The following is a 16,113-nucleotide window of genomic DNA, read 5'->3' as shown; positions in this document are numbered from 1 at the left end:
TGGGGAGTACAGAACAATCTATTGCCTCGAATCTGGATCTGTTATACAGCAGACAAGCTTCTGAGCATCTACCTGCTCTGAAAGCTGCAGTTTATTTCCTGTTCTCATAGTAGAAGTCTAAACTAGAGGGTGGCAAACTATCACCCCAGAGCCAAATCTCTATTCCGTTTTAATAAACAAATTTTTATTAGAATACAGCAAACACAGCCTTGTGATTATCCATACTTGCTTTTTGTGGTACTATAATTTACAGTAAGAAATATTATTTGGTATTCCCCCATTCCTGGCTCACAGCTCCTAAAGCCCTTGTAATTTCTTAAGTGATGAGGTGAATTTTTCAACCCCTCCCAAAGATGAAAACTAGTTGCTCACAGAAGCAAATTATGTGGTTAGAGGGCTGGAACCTTTTCTCCCACCCTGACATCCCAGGAAAGGAGAGGGGCTAGAGGTTAAATTAATCACCAAAGGCCAATAGCTTAGTCAATCATGACCACATAATGAAGCCTCCATAATAAAACCAAAGGACAGCTGATCCACCCTTTTTTAGAGTACTTCCCCGCTGGGGAACCAGACTTCTTCCATGTGCCACCACGCTGGCCCAAAGCCCTACAAGGACAGAAGCTTATTTGTTTGGGGCCTAGCCCTCCGTTTCTCTCCATCTGGCTACCGATTTGTATTTTTAAATATCTTTTGTAATAAGTCAGTAATCTAGTGAGTAAATAGGTATTCTTGAGTTCTGTGAGCTTTCTAGCAAATTAATTGAACTCAAGAAGGTTGTGGGAATCTCTGATTTAGAGCCAGTCGAGTCCAAAGTACAGAAAACAACCAGGACTTACAGTTTGCATCCTGAGTTGGAGGGCGTCTTTGGAACATCAAATCTGTAGTTGGTACGGTCAGAAGCACAGGTACAGCCTGGGCTTGCAACAAGCGAGTGTCTGAAGTATGGGACTGAGCCCTTTATCTGTGGAATCTGAAGCTACCTCCGAGTAGTGCCAGAATTGAGTTGACTACTTGGACACCCCGCTGGCATCTGAGTATTCCTTGGTGGTGTGGGGAGCCACCACACACACACCGGAATTAGGTCTGGGAGCTGTTTTCACTTTTATCCGTAACAGCAGGGTTGAGTAGTCACAAAAGAGACATTATGGCCCACAAAGTCTAAAATATTTACTATCTGTTGCTTCACAGAAAAAGTTTGTGACCTCTGGCCTAGACCAAGATCCTGAGTTTCTTTCTGTCCCAGGTACTGTGTTACATTCTTGGTTCTCATTGACCCTTAAACTCTGACTTGAACCCTATTCCTCCTAGCTGAACTCACAATCTGCCTAGCTCTCACCAGTTCACTTTCTCCAGAACCTGTCCCTAAACCTAAAGCCTTTACTTAGAAATTCTGTTTAAACCCTAATAAACTGTGGACCCTCAGTAACCCTATGGAAATGAAACATTCTAATGATAAATAAAACCATACCTATAGACCCTTGCTCCAGTTCCTTCAGGGACAAAAATCCACACCTCAAATATTTTTATAGTCCAACTGAGAACCTAGTTCATGAGCACCGCGCCACCCCCCCCCCCCCAACCCTCCAAACAGTAATCTGCACACCTTCTTTGGGAGCCTACAGCTTTTCAGGCCAGGTGAATCCCTCTACTAGCACTTCTTTAACTTTTATGTGCATACAAATGACATAGAGACCTTATTAAAACAGATTCTGACTCAACAGGTCATACTTGAGTTACAGTAAGACTCTACTAGACCCCTCCCACTGCTAGCTCACCCCTGAGGCCCAGCATTCCTGAGTACCAAGACTACTTAATAATTTATAATAATCTATTTTTCTCAACAAGAAAATGAAAAGGAACAAAGAAGATATCAAGAATATTCCCCCACTTTCACATACACACACACATCCCTTTACATTACATACCGCAGTCTCTAATATAAAATTAAATGTTCCAAAATGCTACAATTGGCCAGAAAAGGAAGTATATCATATCAAAGAGAAAGGGCCAATTCCTGTTAATATATAAAGAGCACTTGCAATCAAATAAAAGATGAATAATTAATTAGATGAGCAAAAGACATAATGGAAAGTAAAAAAATAAATGGCTCATAATCATCTATAAAGATGCCCAACATTACTCAGAAAATGCAAATTAAAACTAAAAGATTCATTTTTTCGCTTATGAGACTTACAAAGACCCAGAAAAGTGATAAAGTATACACAGGAAACAGACGATTATGTTGCTGATAAGGCTATAAATTAGTACAATCTCTGTGGGGATGGCAGGGTGGACCTGGCAATTTCTATCAAATTTTAAATGCCCATTATCTTTGACCTTGCAATTCTATTTCTAAAAATTTATCCTGCAGCTCATCTTTCATGTGCATGAAATAATGTATTCATTACAGCACTATTAGCAAAAGACTAAAAACCTTAAAATGTCCACCAATAGTGAATTGGGCACACCGTCCTATAATGGTATATACTCTTCATCTCAAAAAGAATAAGGCGGTTCAACATATATTGTTATACAATAGCACTCATGATAAATTTTAAAAGTTAAGATGTAATATTGTATGATATACTACCTTTTATGGAAAAGGAATGAGAGAGAGTATGCATTTGCTTATAAATACAAAGTTTATTTCTGGGAAAAAAAAACTGCTAATGATGAGTGCCTCTGGGAGGGAGAACTAGGTAACTGGAGAACAGAGGTGAGGAGCATTTACTTCTCACTATATATCCTTTTGTACATTTTTAAATTACATACTATATGCATGTATTCTACATTTTAAAAAACTATTTTTGTAAAATAGAAAAATGAGAAGGTACCAAAAAATATTTAAAAGAACAAATTTTCTTCTCAATTAGTCAGCCTCCACTATCTTTTTGTCTTCTAATAATTTACAAACTCGTTTTCATGTTTTTAGAAAAAAATTACCACATCTTTTTTTAAAAGTGAAAACAAATGGCTACCATTGTTAAGAAAAAAGGGTATCTTCTGCTAATCTTTATTACTTAAATTTTCATCCTATTTCTGTATTAGATGGAAAATCTATTAGATTGAAAATCAGATGATTGCTTAACTATGAAACTGTTGATGAACAGGACTCCAACAGGCCAGATTTCCTGAATGGAATATGAGAAATTCATCCCCAGTCACAATGTTAATCTTGGGAACAGATGCCCCTCACAAGAGATCCTCTATGTTCACCATGTTCACCAAGCAGTCAAGTACATAGAACTACCAAAAGCAATTCTGCAGTGAAATCTAGACTTAGCTATCTATACCTGTATGTTTCTTTCTGTACCAGTATATATTAAACACAAACGATAAAACTTGTAAGGATTGTTAGTGCCATATTTTAGCTGCTACAAAATTTCGACCACCTACAGCTACAGGTTCATTTAGTTGTCTTCCTATTAAAAACTAGCTCCTCTGTGCCTTCAGCACATAAACAAACCCAAAGTCAAAACCTACCAATGGAGACGGTGGGGAGAGCACTGTTTAAGTGACTCTAGATCAGGGGCGATTGCTCTGTGCTTAACACAGCCACAACTAATGCACAGCCACAACTAATATTCTACACCTCTAAGCTGGAGGACCACTCACAGCAGGAATACTGAAGGAAATTCAAGCAGCAGATAAAAAGTTGAGCTAAATGGTCTTTTAATAGTGCTTAGATTCCATGACCAAAAAGGGAGGGGAAAAAAAACAAAAAAACTTCAAATATCCTTGAAAGGTGGAAATTAATTCCAAAATCTAAACCAAGAGTTGGCAAAAGTTTCTGTAAAGGGTCAGGTAATAAACATTTTCAGCTTTGTGGGCCAAATAATCTTAGTAGCAACTATGCAATTCTGTCATAAGTAATCGAATGGGCACAGCTGTGTTCCAATAAAAACTATTAACAAGACCAGGAAGACAGTTTGCAGGTCATAATTTGCCAACCTCATTTCTAAATAATAATTCCCAATATTCTACATTCAGAAAATTACTAAAAATGAGAAAAGTATCGATGGGAAACTAGTACCGTCTAAAAATTCTTTGCCCATAATTTCACTACTACTAGAGTTATTGTGCATATCACTATAAAATGAACACTAACTACCTGTCTGACAATAGCTTCAAAAACAAACCAACAAATGAATGCCAGGATTCAGAAACATAGATATGCCACAGACTGCATGCAAAATGAAGACACAACCTATAATGTTTTTCAAGGTGTGTAAAAAAATCTGTGTTTTCAAAGGAAAGCCCCTTGGGATGTTCAGGGGGTAAGGCTTGAACAATATTATTTTTGAGAAAAGGCTACAAATGAATAAAAACACTGAATGTAATCCTGTCACAGATTCAGAAACCCTAAACCACCCTTCTGTTCAAAAAAATTTTTATAAAAATCTTGAAAAATAACAAAATTTAAAGAGGTCAAGAGCTAATCCAATACTGTAGCAAGATATAAATGTCTGTTTATACACTGTGTATAGGTCTAAAAGAACCTGATTATTATTCTCTACATAAAAATGAGTTATTTACAATTGTATAAATTGTAAATTTATATTTATAAAGGCTATATATGAGGGAGGAGGTGGGAATAGAGACTAAGCACATGGTAACATCACACAAATATGAAAATGCTCCAGAAAGCTGCACTGAGCTACAATGACCAATAAGGGATCCTACATATATACCTCTGCTTCCTCCTTCTTACCCCCTGACCTTTTGTTTGTTTTTCCACTAAAAGTGAAATGGAGATTAGGTATCTCTAACAAATGGGAATTAATAACTGTAATGCAGAAGTCCATGAACATAACATATCTATTGCTAAACAAAAAAATCACTCTGAAACTCAGTGTCTTAAAACAATAATCATCATTATAATCATCATCATCATCATCATCATCATCATTTTATTCTCCCTCACAATATTTGTGAGTTAGGAATTTAGAAGAGCTCAACGAAGAAGTTCTAGCCGAACAACTTCTAGCTCCTGATCTCAGATCCTCTGGATAGTTCTTCCACATGACGTAGTTTTTAGACTTCTCTGTAGCATGGTAATCTCAAGCAAGACTGTTTACAAAGGTGCTAAAGGCTGCAAGACCAATATTCTAGTGAGCTCAGTAGAAAGCAGCTCTCTCACCTTTTCTGACTCTACTTTGAAAGTCACACAGAATAATTTCTACCACATTCTACTGGTTATAAATAATTCACAAGACTGCCCAAATTCAAGGAGAGGGGACATAAACCCTACCTCGAGATGAGAGAAGAGTCAAGGTTACAGTGAAAGAACCTATGAGATGGGAGATAACTGTTACAACCATCTTTAGAAAACACAATCTGGCACAAAGGGCATGGTGAATTAACTGCTTATTACTGCTGAGACTGCCAACCTTTCAGTCCACGTTAGACCGACCTCCTGAGGCTAGGAAACAACAAGTTGTTCCTTACATTTTTAGCCACCCAAAACTCCTTTAAAAAAATATGGCTCAATGAGTCTCATACTTGGATATTTGCCTACCAAATAATGTCACTGAATATATATTTTCATTTTCCCATGTTCACTTAATCATGAACTTCTAACCAGTAAGTTATCACTTGGAGTTGACAGACTTCTGGACAAAAGCAAGCCAACTCATTTTAATTAGACTAGGAAGAGGCCTCACCTCATAGGTATATATACTTTCATTTACGATATTTGATAAGACTCCCATCTGGAAGCATACTGGAAATCACTGGTCTAGTATCTTTTCTACTATATTTCAATAACTCTGGAATCTTTAGTGTTTTGATTAAAATTCAACATAAAAGAAAACCTTCTTTGAAAGTAAGCTGTAAGGCACAAAGGGGCAAAGTGAAAACTCAAAATGTACAAACTATTTACTGCAGTCAAGCTGATAAGGTTCCTTTTTCAAAAATTAAGGCTTATAATGCATTTTTCCACAAACAAAAGAATAACTGTAGCATCTTGGTTAACATTTTTTTTTCAATAAAAGATGCTAGTGTACAATCCTGCTGTAAGCAACCATTGAAGCAGATATAATGGCCACTCTGTTTGCCTACACAGACCCTGATATACCAATATTCAACTCTCTGTATTCTCTTTTCCCCAATGTCTAAGGTACTTCTTGATAGTAAGGAATCTCAATAGGTTCATTAGTTCTTATGGCACTACACAAGTATTTTGTTCACTGATGTTGCTCTGTAAGCAGGGTACTTTGGCAAGAGTTAAAAGTGTCTCTAAGGCCTCACGATTCTGGAAAATATTAGACACTCAGAATTCCTTTGAGTGATATAAAAATCAAACACAAAGACAACTTAAGAAGTCAGGTTCTTTGAGAGAGGAAATGTCAATTCTACGATATTAAAATTATCTGACAAGAAAATAAAATTTTCAACAATATCTATTTTCCTTTGTTTCTGTTTTTGTCCTCAAGGCCTGTAGTAGTGGGGTAACTTCTCTACTTTAAAGGCTACAGAAGAAGGGCCATGCTCTTGATAACACATAGGTTGCTAATAAACTATTCCATTGCTTGCAAAAACATGTATTCACTGACATTTTAGAAAAAACAATTTTTAAAAAGTAATTTCCACAAGTCACACGTGACTCTTTTGACAAACTATTACACTATAGCCTCTCCTTACCCTAATAAAAATGTTTCATGCTAAAACATAAAATTTTTATCCTACAACTTTCAGACTCAGAAAAGTGAAACAGAGTATTCCAATATACACTGGATTACCTTCTAAGGCAATGATTGTTCAAAAATAGGCCAGACCACCAATGGACTATGAATTATTTAGAAAGCAGGAGCTTTCTTTGACCCATAAGGCTACTTAAGGATAAACTATTAAGTCACCTATTAAAAGTTGCAAAAATTAGCATGTTATTAGAATGTACCAAAGACTTCGATTTATATACAATTAATAACTCTGGCTGCTGCAACCCACAACACTGCAAAGCTCCTATCACATATGCAGACTCAAAAGCTTGAATTCTGTAATTTTCAAGAGGAACACTGTCAGTGAAATTGTGTTCTCTTTAGCTGGTCATGGTTTTCAATTATTATTATTCTTACTTTTTAATTAAAAATCAAAAACTACATTATTTGAGCATCATTATCATTTTAGTTTTTTAGTTGTCTAATTAAACCTGCAGGATGCATTACAAAGTTGCATCACTAGGATTTTGAGGTCTACAGTTTTCTAACTAGTCTAGACTGTATTATTTTTGTGTGTGTGATTCAATTAGGAACCATTCATATCCCTAACTGTTGAAGAAAATCCCTCTCCCCCAAAATGCTTGTACTTTGACAATTACTTGTTATTATTCCACTAGAAAGTGGGAATTATTGAACTACAGAAATGACCCCTTTAGCTGGGTCATTAAAACAGGATTAAAACAGAGGCTGACTACGTAGTGTAGTGGTTAGCATGTCTGTTTTACATGCAGAAGGTCCTGAGTTTGCACCCCAGGTGGAGCCACGGACTATACTCCCGGTGTGCCAGGCCCCCACTCCAACCCCCACCCCACCACCCTCAAGCATGTCGGCGCGGTGCCAGGCCCCAGGTGCACCAGGCCCTGGGAGACACCTCAAGCAAGCATATGGGAAGAGACACCTCACCTTTAGAGATGCAATTCTTAAGGGTAAATGGCAACAACTATACGTCGGGGTGGAAGTGGAGGGGAGGAATTAAAGAGGCAGGGGAAAATAAAACAGGATTAAAACTGCTTGAGAGTCACTGTTCTAAGGGTCCTTATCATTCTAGTCTCTCTTTTTGGTGGGAAGCTTCCAGGAATGTCTTTAAATGACTAATTGTTTCCTGGCTTATCTTTTAAACTTTGTCGGGCTCATAGATACAGCTTACAACTAAATATTATCAGGCAGGGATCAGGCCAGAAAGGTATAAAAAACATGGGAAAGTGTTTGATGACTCTGGATTCTTAGTATCTGTTTCCAGCTGTGAAACTGATTTAAGCTCCCCAAGAAGACTGTAGCCACGGGTTATTGTGAAGATGGAGTGAAAACATGTATAGCAAAGTGAAAACATTACAGTACAAAATTCAGGGAATTCTTAGTCAATTTATCAATTGAGAATCCAAGTCACAACATTAAAAACCTTAGCATTAAGATACTTCCTTTTCTATAAACTGAGATATGCAAGGAAAAGACAGCCAAAATAAATAAGCAAAACAGACATAAAAAAAATCAGGTAGGGTAATGAATAACTACACTGCTGGGACTTCTACTAACCACCTGACCTTGGGCAAGTCAATTAACTGCTCTGATCATTCATCAAATTCATTGAAGAGGCCAAATCACTGATGATTAAATCTTCTAGCTCTCAGTCTATGTATCTATTACTATGTACTAAAATAACTGTTTCCTAATAGTACATTCGATACATAGAGAATTATTAACTCTAATAGGTCACAAAGGTTATCACTTTAAAGCAATACACCTAATACTAATCTTTGAACAGCCTCTACATCTCTCTGCAGTCAAATGTCTTGTTAACAGGTAATGCGCCTCCTTCCCCTCTCCTGAAGATTCTGCGTATGCTAATAATCATTATTTTGATTACATTTCAGGTACAATCCATAAGTTTTTTAAACCACATATTTCTAAGAAACCTCTTTAGGAGCATCCCTGAAACTAAAAAGAAGATAAACTTTTATGTTCTCAGGGCTCCAATGAGAACCATCCTCTGTCAGCCCAATATACGTTTCTAAACCCCTGTATCACAGCCAGGAGTTATTTTAACACAAATATAAACCTCAAAATACTTTACCAGATCCTTTCCTCCACAGATCTTAACTATGTATGGTCAAAAAGTTCTTTCTTTACCTCTGAAAAAAATGGTAGTTATGCATTTATTCGTTCTTACATTATATATCCTACTTCCGGTTAATTTAGGAAAAATAGTGGCCATTATATAAAGTACCATACGCTTATCCCAAATTCTTTGGTAAAATCATTCCTACGTACTTATTAAACTGGCTATAGCATATTTTCCCCCAAGAACCCAATTAAGAATTAGTATTTTTTAATTATGCATGTACATAATAAATTTTATAATTTTATCGCTCAATAAAAAAAATGTTTGTAAAAGGTGAGCACTACACACAAAAATGAATTTGAGTTGAATTTCAGCAGTAAGTTTTCTGCCTATATATTAAAGAGTAGATTATTAAACCAGAATCCATAGAATCCAAGGATATTTGAGTAGGTTCTGGGAGTCTTATTAATGCCTTGAAATTATATGAAAAACTATGTGTGTATGTATATTTTTTCTGAGGTGATAACAGAAAGCTTTGAGGAGATACTTGAATAGGTTCATGAACTTTGACTAAGAACCTCTGCATTATGAAATATATTTTAAGGTTTTATTTTCAGTTACTACTTCAAAATATTTAAGACTAAAATAATAAGATATAATGGCAAGAGTTCCTTAAATTCAAGGATTTCTCATGTGACTATCAAGTAACATTTCTGGCAAGCATTCATAAAAGACAAGAATGATATGAACTAGGTATTTCAAAGTAATTCTAAAATTGTCAAATGATTAACATTTAAACACGCACACACACACGTCACCATTTAAAATCTCAAAATGACATACTTGAAAGCTGATGACAAGCACACATTCTAGACAAAATGGACCCATTTATACATGTGTTACTAAGATATTTAGAAAGCTTTTAATGGAATGTGTCAAATAATTCACCATGGACAGCGATACATTCACAAAGTAGTGTGTCCTAATTTGTAAGATAGCAACTGGCTTCTTTCAAGTATTGATGTAAGATCTACGGTGTCAATAACATCTTGCAGGGGTCTAAAAGATAAAGAAAGAAAGATATGGATTTAGATATAACTTTATTCTATGAAGCTAAAGTTAGATTTTCCTAACTGCACAGTTTCTCCATGTGATCACCCTCACCTCATCCCCTAAATGTTCTTTCTCCTGTCTAAATCCTACTTTCATTCAGAAATAATGTCATTTCCCATTTAGAATCTCTATAACCAATTTGACATATCATCTCACTACATTGTTTTATATACATATATTCAGACTCTCCAATTACGTTATCCCTGCCATACAGTAGATTACTGTATCTAATTTCTCTTGCCCAGCAGAGTATAATCCATAAATCTCAAAATATATATGAACATATTTCCGGTTCACTTAGATTAGCAAATCTATTGTTACACTTATCATGCTATATGGTCATGACTGGTAAAAACGTCAGGGATTTGCTTCAGAATAAAAAAAGGGAGGAAGTGGGTAGAGATACAGATGAAACAAAACTGACCACAAACTGATAACTGTTAAAGTGGGTGATGTATATATTATTGTATTTTTATGTAGGCAATTTCCCATAATACAAAGTTAAAAGAAGTTTGCCCCTCCTACTAGAACAGAGAGTGTCTTAAAGCAGGTCCAGAAGTATTCTTCTTGCACATCTGCCCAGCAGAGAGCAGACAAATTTACAAAACACATCTCATTCTTAGGCATAACTACCTTTCAGTGAAACTTCAACAGCTTTTTGATGGTTTTCTATCTAAATGATTCTCTTATTAACTCAGATAAAATATATATTTATTCATTCATTATTTACTAGGTTCCTACTTTCTGAGATACCCTGTCTTGGTAAATGTAGGCTATCGAAAGTAATTCATCCTCTTTAATAAATTAAGAATCAGACAGTACCCTCAAAGATATATGGGGAGGAGGCTGGGAAAGGTCAGGGAGGAGGAAAAGGGAGATGAAGAGAAAGGAAACATAGTAAAAAGGAATACAGTTTCTAAGAAAGGGACCTAAGGCATACACATTTTTTATTAGAAAGAAGGCATACAGTTTGTTCAAGCTAGACAGATCTAAAATCTCCCCTCCTCACTCTTTTTTACAGATGAAACTAAAGCTTAGCGAGAAGTGACTTGCCTCAAGTCACACATCAAGTTGCTACCAAAACCAAAATTAAAACTCAGATCTGCTGATTCACAGCACAATGTAAATCTCCTACATCAAAAAATTTTCTTCTACACTATAACATTCATTAATAAAGAAAATTGCTTTTATTATTAATGTATACTTGTTCTATATTATACCTTACTAAAAAAGAAAGTAATAGGCTAAGGCTAAGTAAAGGGGGTAGGCTGGGAAGAAAATGCACCCAACAAACTAAGACAGTTACACACAAAGACTATATGCATATGCCACACTTCCTCAATTCTGAGACAAATTCAACTTGAAGACATAGTATCCCCTTCATAAACATTTAAAATACATATGGCACCAAAAATTATATTTTCATTTCAAAAAATTCTAAAATTTGAAAACACACGTCTCTAAATATCATATAATACATCCTATAAAACACACAAAAATCACTGTCATTTAAGAGTCAGTGCTATAAGGTACAAACACACAGAGCAAGAATCCCATCTTCTAAGATAACAAATAGTTACTAAATACCAAAGGCTATGTGGCGCTTTTTTCAATTGTAGTTAATATAAATAAGACCTTGCCATTTATCTTACATGCATGTGTTTTGGAGTTTGACAAAGCAAGGTTTAGAACTCGGCTCTGCCACTTAGCTCTCTACCCTTTGGAAAGCCACTCACTTCTCTGAGCCTCATTCTCTTTATCTGTAAAATGGGATGTCCACCTTAGAGAACTGCCTGAGAATTAAATGTAAGAAATGAAATGGTACCTAGATGAAATACTAAGTTTCTTTCCACAATGCCTATGAGCCAAATGCAATTAAACTAAAAACCAGAACCTATTCTTTAGAGACTCGAATAACTGCATACTGATCCTAGGGCAAATCCTACAAATTTTCTTTGGAATAATTATTTGAAATTTGTCTCTTCTTCAAATTGGGAACAGAAAACAATGACAAATTCTAAGGAGTTTCAGCTAGTCATATGTAAATTCAGCACTTTCTTACAATCTTACTAAACTGAGACTCCAAGCCCATTATAAACCCACTGAAGAGGGGAACTATAGAACATACGGGAAGAGGGAAAGGTATATGGCCAAAAGACACAGTGAAGATGACTCAGTTGTATGGGTGGTTTGTGTTCTTTTTAACCTTAAGTTCACTTATTAAACTTTAAGGAAACAATGTTCAGAAGAGTCAAGACCATATCTCCAAGATTCTGGGTGCTTTAGTAGCTGATTCCTCAAATTAAGCACATGTCATCTTTCAACATGTAGATTCAGGATGTTTCCATCAGTTAACAACCCAGTCATTTCCAAGACAGAAATGTGCCTATCAAACTGGCTCATATCCAGTAGGCACAGAAATAAGACGATCTTTTCTCCTACCCTAAACATAGCTCACACTAGCCCACCCACAGATTCCCTATTAGCTCATTTCAGTAAATTTTTTCCCAACTAATTATAAATAATGCTCACTTTTTAACTTAAAAAAGTACGAGCATTTTAAAACTACCCACGATCTTACCAGCCAAAAATTAAAACATTACAAAGGGACATAACAACATCTTTCCTATGAATCTAACCATAACTGTGATGATATTAACTTTTAAATTTGTATAGAGCACTTACCACTAATGCATAATTAACTATAAACCTATATTTTAATATCTTCATTCTGGCTTTCTTGAGACTAAATTCACATTACTTTTTTCCTTACTAAATTCAATGGTTTCTTCTCAATCTTTATTCTTCTGATTCTCTCAGCTGTATATTTTGCTGCTGACCACTTTGTTTCTTGAGAACTTTTTCTGTCCTAAATTTCCCCAAACAGTGTATTCCTCAGTGTCTACAAAAGTCTCTTCAACTAATCTTTTTCTCTTTCTTCACTGACTCTCTTGTTAATCATGACAATCTCTAAAAAATTGGCTCAGGCCTGGTCCTGGATTTACTTATCTACTTTGAATCTCTAGCACTTAACAGTGCCTGGCATGAAATAGATGCTTAATTAATATTTACTGACTGACTGTGCCAATCAATCTTGACCTGCCACTTTATTAGCTGTGTGACCTTGGTCAAATTAAATATCTCTGAATCTCAGTTCCCTCATCTATAAAATAGGTATAACCAAAGGAAGATGGTGCTTGGAAAGCTCAAAACATTGTCCAGCACAAAGCATCTAATAAATTATACTATGATCAATATAATCTAACACAGGACTCAAAAATGTTTCTGATTTTTACACATGATTGAACACAAAATCTACCACTCAATAATCCAACTTACTTTCTCTTATAACCACCAGAAAATACTTTTGCACTTTCCTTTACATGTCTCCAAACCATCATCAACTATTCCAGTTCTTCTTTAGCCACCATAATCATTATTTATCAACTAAGCTACAACAGACTTAGCTGACTTCCACACCCTTAAACCGTTATTCAAATCTCAATTCTTTAAAGCCATTTTTAATTTATCACTCATTACAACCATGTAACCATGTCTTCCAATAACCTATTTCCCGACTCATAGTTCAAAAATGGCTCGAAACTCTTCTTCCGGACCCCTTCCCTGATCAACTTCACACCACTGGGATTACTTCTCTGCTCTGAGTCACTTCAGCACTTACGTATTGTTATACTTAAGGTAAAATGTGATCAGTGAATAGTTTTACCAAGAAATTACTTCCACAAAATTACTTCTACATCCTAAAGAAAGGTTCATTAGCTAGTATGCTTTGTTGATCTGGCAATAAGGAAACATCCTATACAATAAATGCCCTCTTTGGTTTCTGCCCTTGACACTATACTACTTTGTCAAGAAGTGCTAAACACTCTACAATCTTCTGTCCTATCCTCAAGCAAAAATTATACCTCAGTATCAATCACCTCCTCCCATTTAAATCCGCTGGAAATTTGGTAGTGGGCCACTTTTTTTTCCCCCCTACTTCCTCTTCTCTGCCCCCAAGGCCTTCCCACATTCCATACAAATAAATTCCATAAGCTTGAAACTGAAAGGCAATAGCACACACACCACGTCTGTCCTTTCCTTAAATGAAAGGAACTTTGAATTTATTTAGCTATAAAACTCTTCCCAAGGCTGAAAAATTTCCCAGCCAAGCATGATAATCAAATTCCACTACATCAAAATGCTTGATTCTATAAAATAACAGGGCTGTTCATGTTATAACTCTTGTGTTACTGTAAGGGTTCTTGCATCATTTTTATGCTATATTACACATGCCCGACTTTCTTAAAGTATCTTCTGATGTTGCCTTTAAACCAACACATTCTCTTTTATTAATATAACGAATCAAGCAGTGCCATCCAATCAAAAGCAAACAATACTTGTGTCATTACTTCTGATGGGGTGAGCGCGTGTGCTGCTGAGGCAAAAACAATTAGGTGAACTGCCACAGGGGCTGCAGAAGAGGTGTGGAGGGAGGTCGAACACAGTAGTGAGAATAAACAAGTCTGAGTGGTCCTCGATGAGCACTGTGAACCTGGCTGACTGACTCCTGAGGTATTCTGCTTTCCTGACTGCGCCCAAACCTACAGTTATTATTGCTCATTTACTCATAAAAGATCCACACCCTTCGCCACCATACATAAATCTCCTTTGTTTGCTCCTTGTATATTTTCTCCTAACTGGCTACCTTACGCCTTCTAGTTAAACAGTCTCCATCCATACCTCACCAAAAACCTCCTCAGTCACCTTCCGGTTTCAGTAGGTGCCTCGAACTCGATCCACGTGTCCCCATATTTCTAGATATCTTAACGTTCAAAATCCAAGCCAGTCCTCCTTTCACTCACAGCTGATTTTTCCCCGCCCTCTATCAATGCCTACTTCCAAGGGGCCAACAACACTCCACGGCTCCGCATCCTCCCCTCGGGCACCCTTTCTTGAGCATCATTCTCTTCCCATCACTTTCTTCCTCCTACACCCAGAATCGTTCAATCACAGGCCTCCTTTTACTACCATCCTTAGAGCACACGAGCCCGGTACTCCGTTAACTACCCAGCCCCACCATCGCAGCCTCTACGCGGCCTCCCCACCCCAGGCGGCGCCCCCAGGCTCCGCGGCTGCAAACCAGGCCCCTCCCTAAGTCCCGGTTTGCAGTCCCCGCGCTCTGGAGGGCGGCGGCTCGGCCAAGCTGCGCAGAGACCACCCCTGCGGAAGTAGGCACCCCCAGCTCTGAAGAGCGGGACGGAGGGGGCGTGGGCGGGGCGGCGGGTGTAGCCCCCTCCCCGGCCTGGCCTGCCGCCCCAACGCTCGCAGGGGCGGCCCTGGCCAGGCGAGTGGGGAGAGAGCCCGGCCTCTCCCACCCGGCGTGCCTGCCTCTAACCTAGATGCAGAAGCTCAGGCCTGGCTTTCCCCTTAGCCGTCCAGCGATGGACCCACCACCGCCGCCGTCGTCGCGCTCTCCTCACTCGCTTTTCCACCGCCCCCGGCCGGCTGCCGAAGAGCGGACCGGCAGTGGCACGCCCATTGGCTGCGGCCCGCACTCGCGTCAGCCGCCCAACCCGGACTGCGAGATGTGACTGGCTGGCGCGGCGCCTCTTCTCCACGTCTCGTCCTGATTGGCTGCCTCGCGCTCCCTAACCAGGAGGACCGCTCACCCGCCTTTCCGCTTCGGCCTCCCACCCCACAACCCGGTTTCCATCCGGGAGGGTGGGGGGTGGGACGGGTGGAATGCGAAAGGCCAATGGGCGCGCCGAGAGAGGGCCGGGGGGTGGGCTCCGCGGCCGGCCTGCCCACAGGGGAAAGTTCAGCCAATGGGCGTGCGCCCCACATCCCGGGCCCTGGAGCACCTCCCCTGGCCACTCGCGTTCCAGCGGGTCGCGCCCAGTGCCACGCCCTGTTGCCCATGCTGCTGGTGGGGCGTCCGCTGGAATGGTGGGGAGGATTCGGCGAGGCCGGCGTGGGAGACCGCGGGCAGCCTTTGTGGCGTGCTATGGCACTACCTACGTGGGGTCCAGCGCCCCTTCAGGTGGGGCTGGTTCGGGACCGCAAGAGCGGAGCGGGTCGCTCTTTGATCCCCTGGAACCTCAGAGGAATGCCCTTTAAGGAGGGAGCTGTGCGTGAATCTCGTCCAGCCTTACGGGTCTGTGGGCATATCCTTCCACTTTCCACTCCTTCCAGAATAATTTCGTACAAAACTTATAAATG

General features: G+C 38.7%; 1 protein-coding gene across 3 annotated transcripts in view; it reads right to left on the bottom strand.

Moving 5' to 3' along the window:
* The window catches only part of FAR1 (fatty acyl-CoA reductase 1), a 53,260-nt gene extending 37,835 nt beyond the window's left edge, over window positions 1–15,425 (bottom strand). Inside the window, exon 1 of one of the 3 annotated variants that reach the window (XM_036220391.1) lies at window positions 15,346–15,425. The gene's annotated coding sequence lies outside the window, so the exon portion shown is untranslated. Of the gene's footprint in view, window positions 1–836; window positions 1,492–15,289 lie in introns of those variants that run through there. The other 2 variants (XM_016128192.2, XM_016128193.2) reach the window with 2 other exon arrangements.
* Between the last annotated feature and the right edge of the window lie 688 nt (window positions 15,426–16,113).

The sequence above is a fragment of the Rousettus aegyptiacus genome, unplaced genomic scaffold (assembly GCF_014176215.1).
Source record: "Rousettus aegyptiacus isolate mRouAeg1 unplaced genomic scaffold, mRouAeg1.p scaffold_m13_p_5, whole genome shotgun sequence".
NCBI classification, from domain to species: Eukaryota; Metazoa; Chordata; class Mammalia; order Chiroptera; family Pteropodidae; genus Rousettus; species Rousettus aegyptiacus.
Note: the sequence above shows the minus strand (reverse complement) of the source record. Positions and strands in the feature narration are given on the sequence as shown.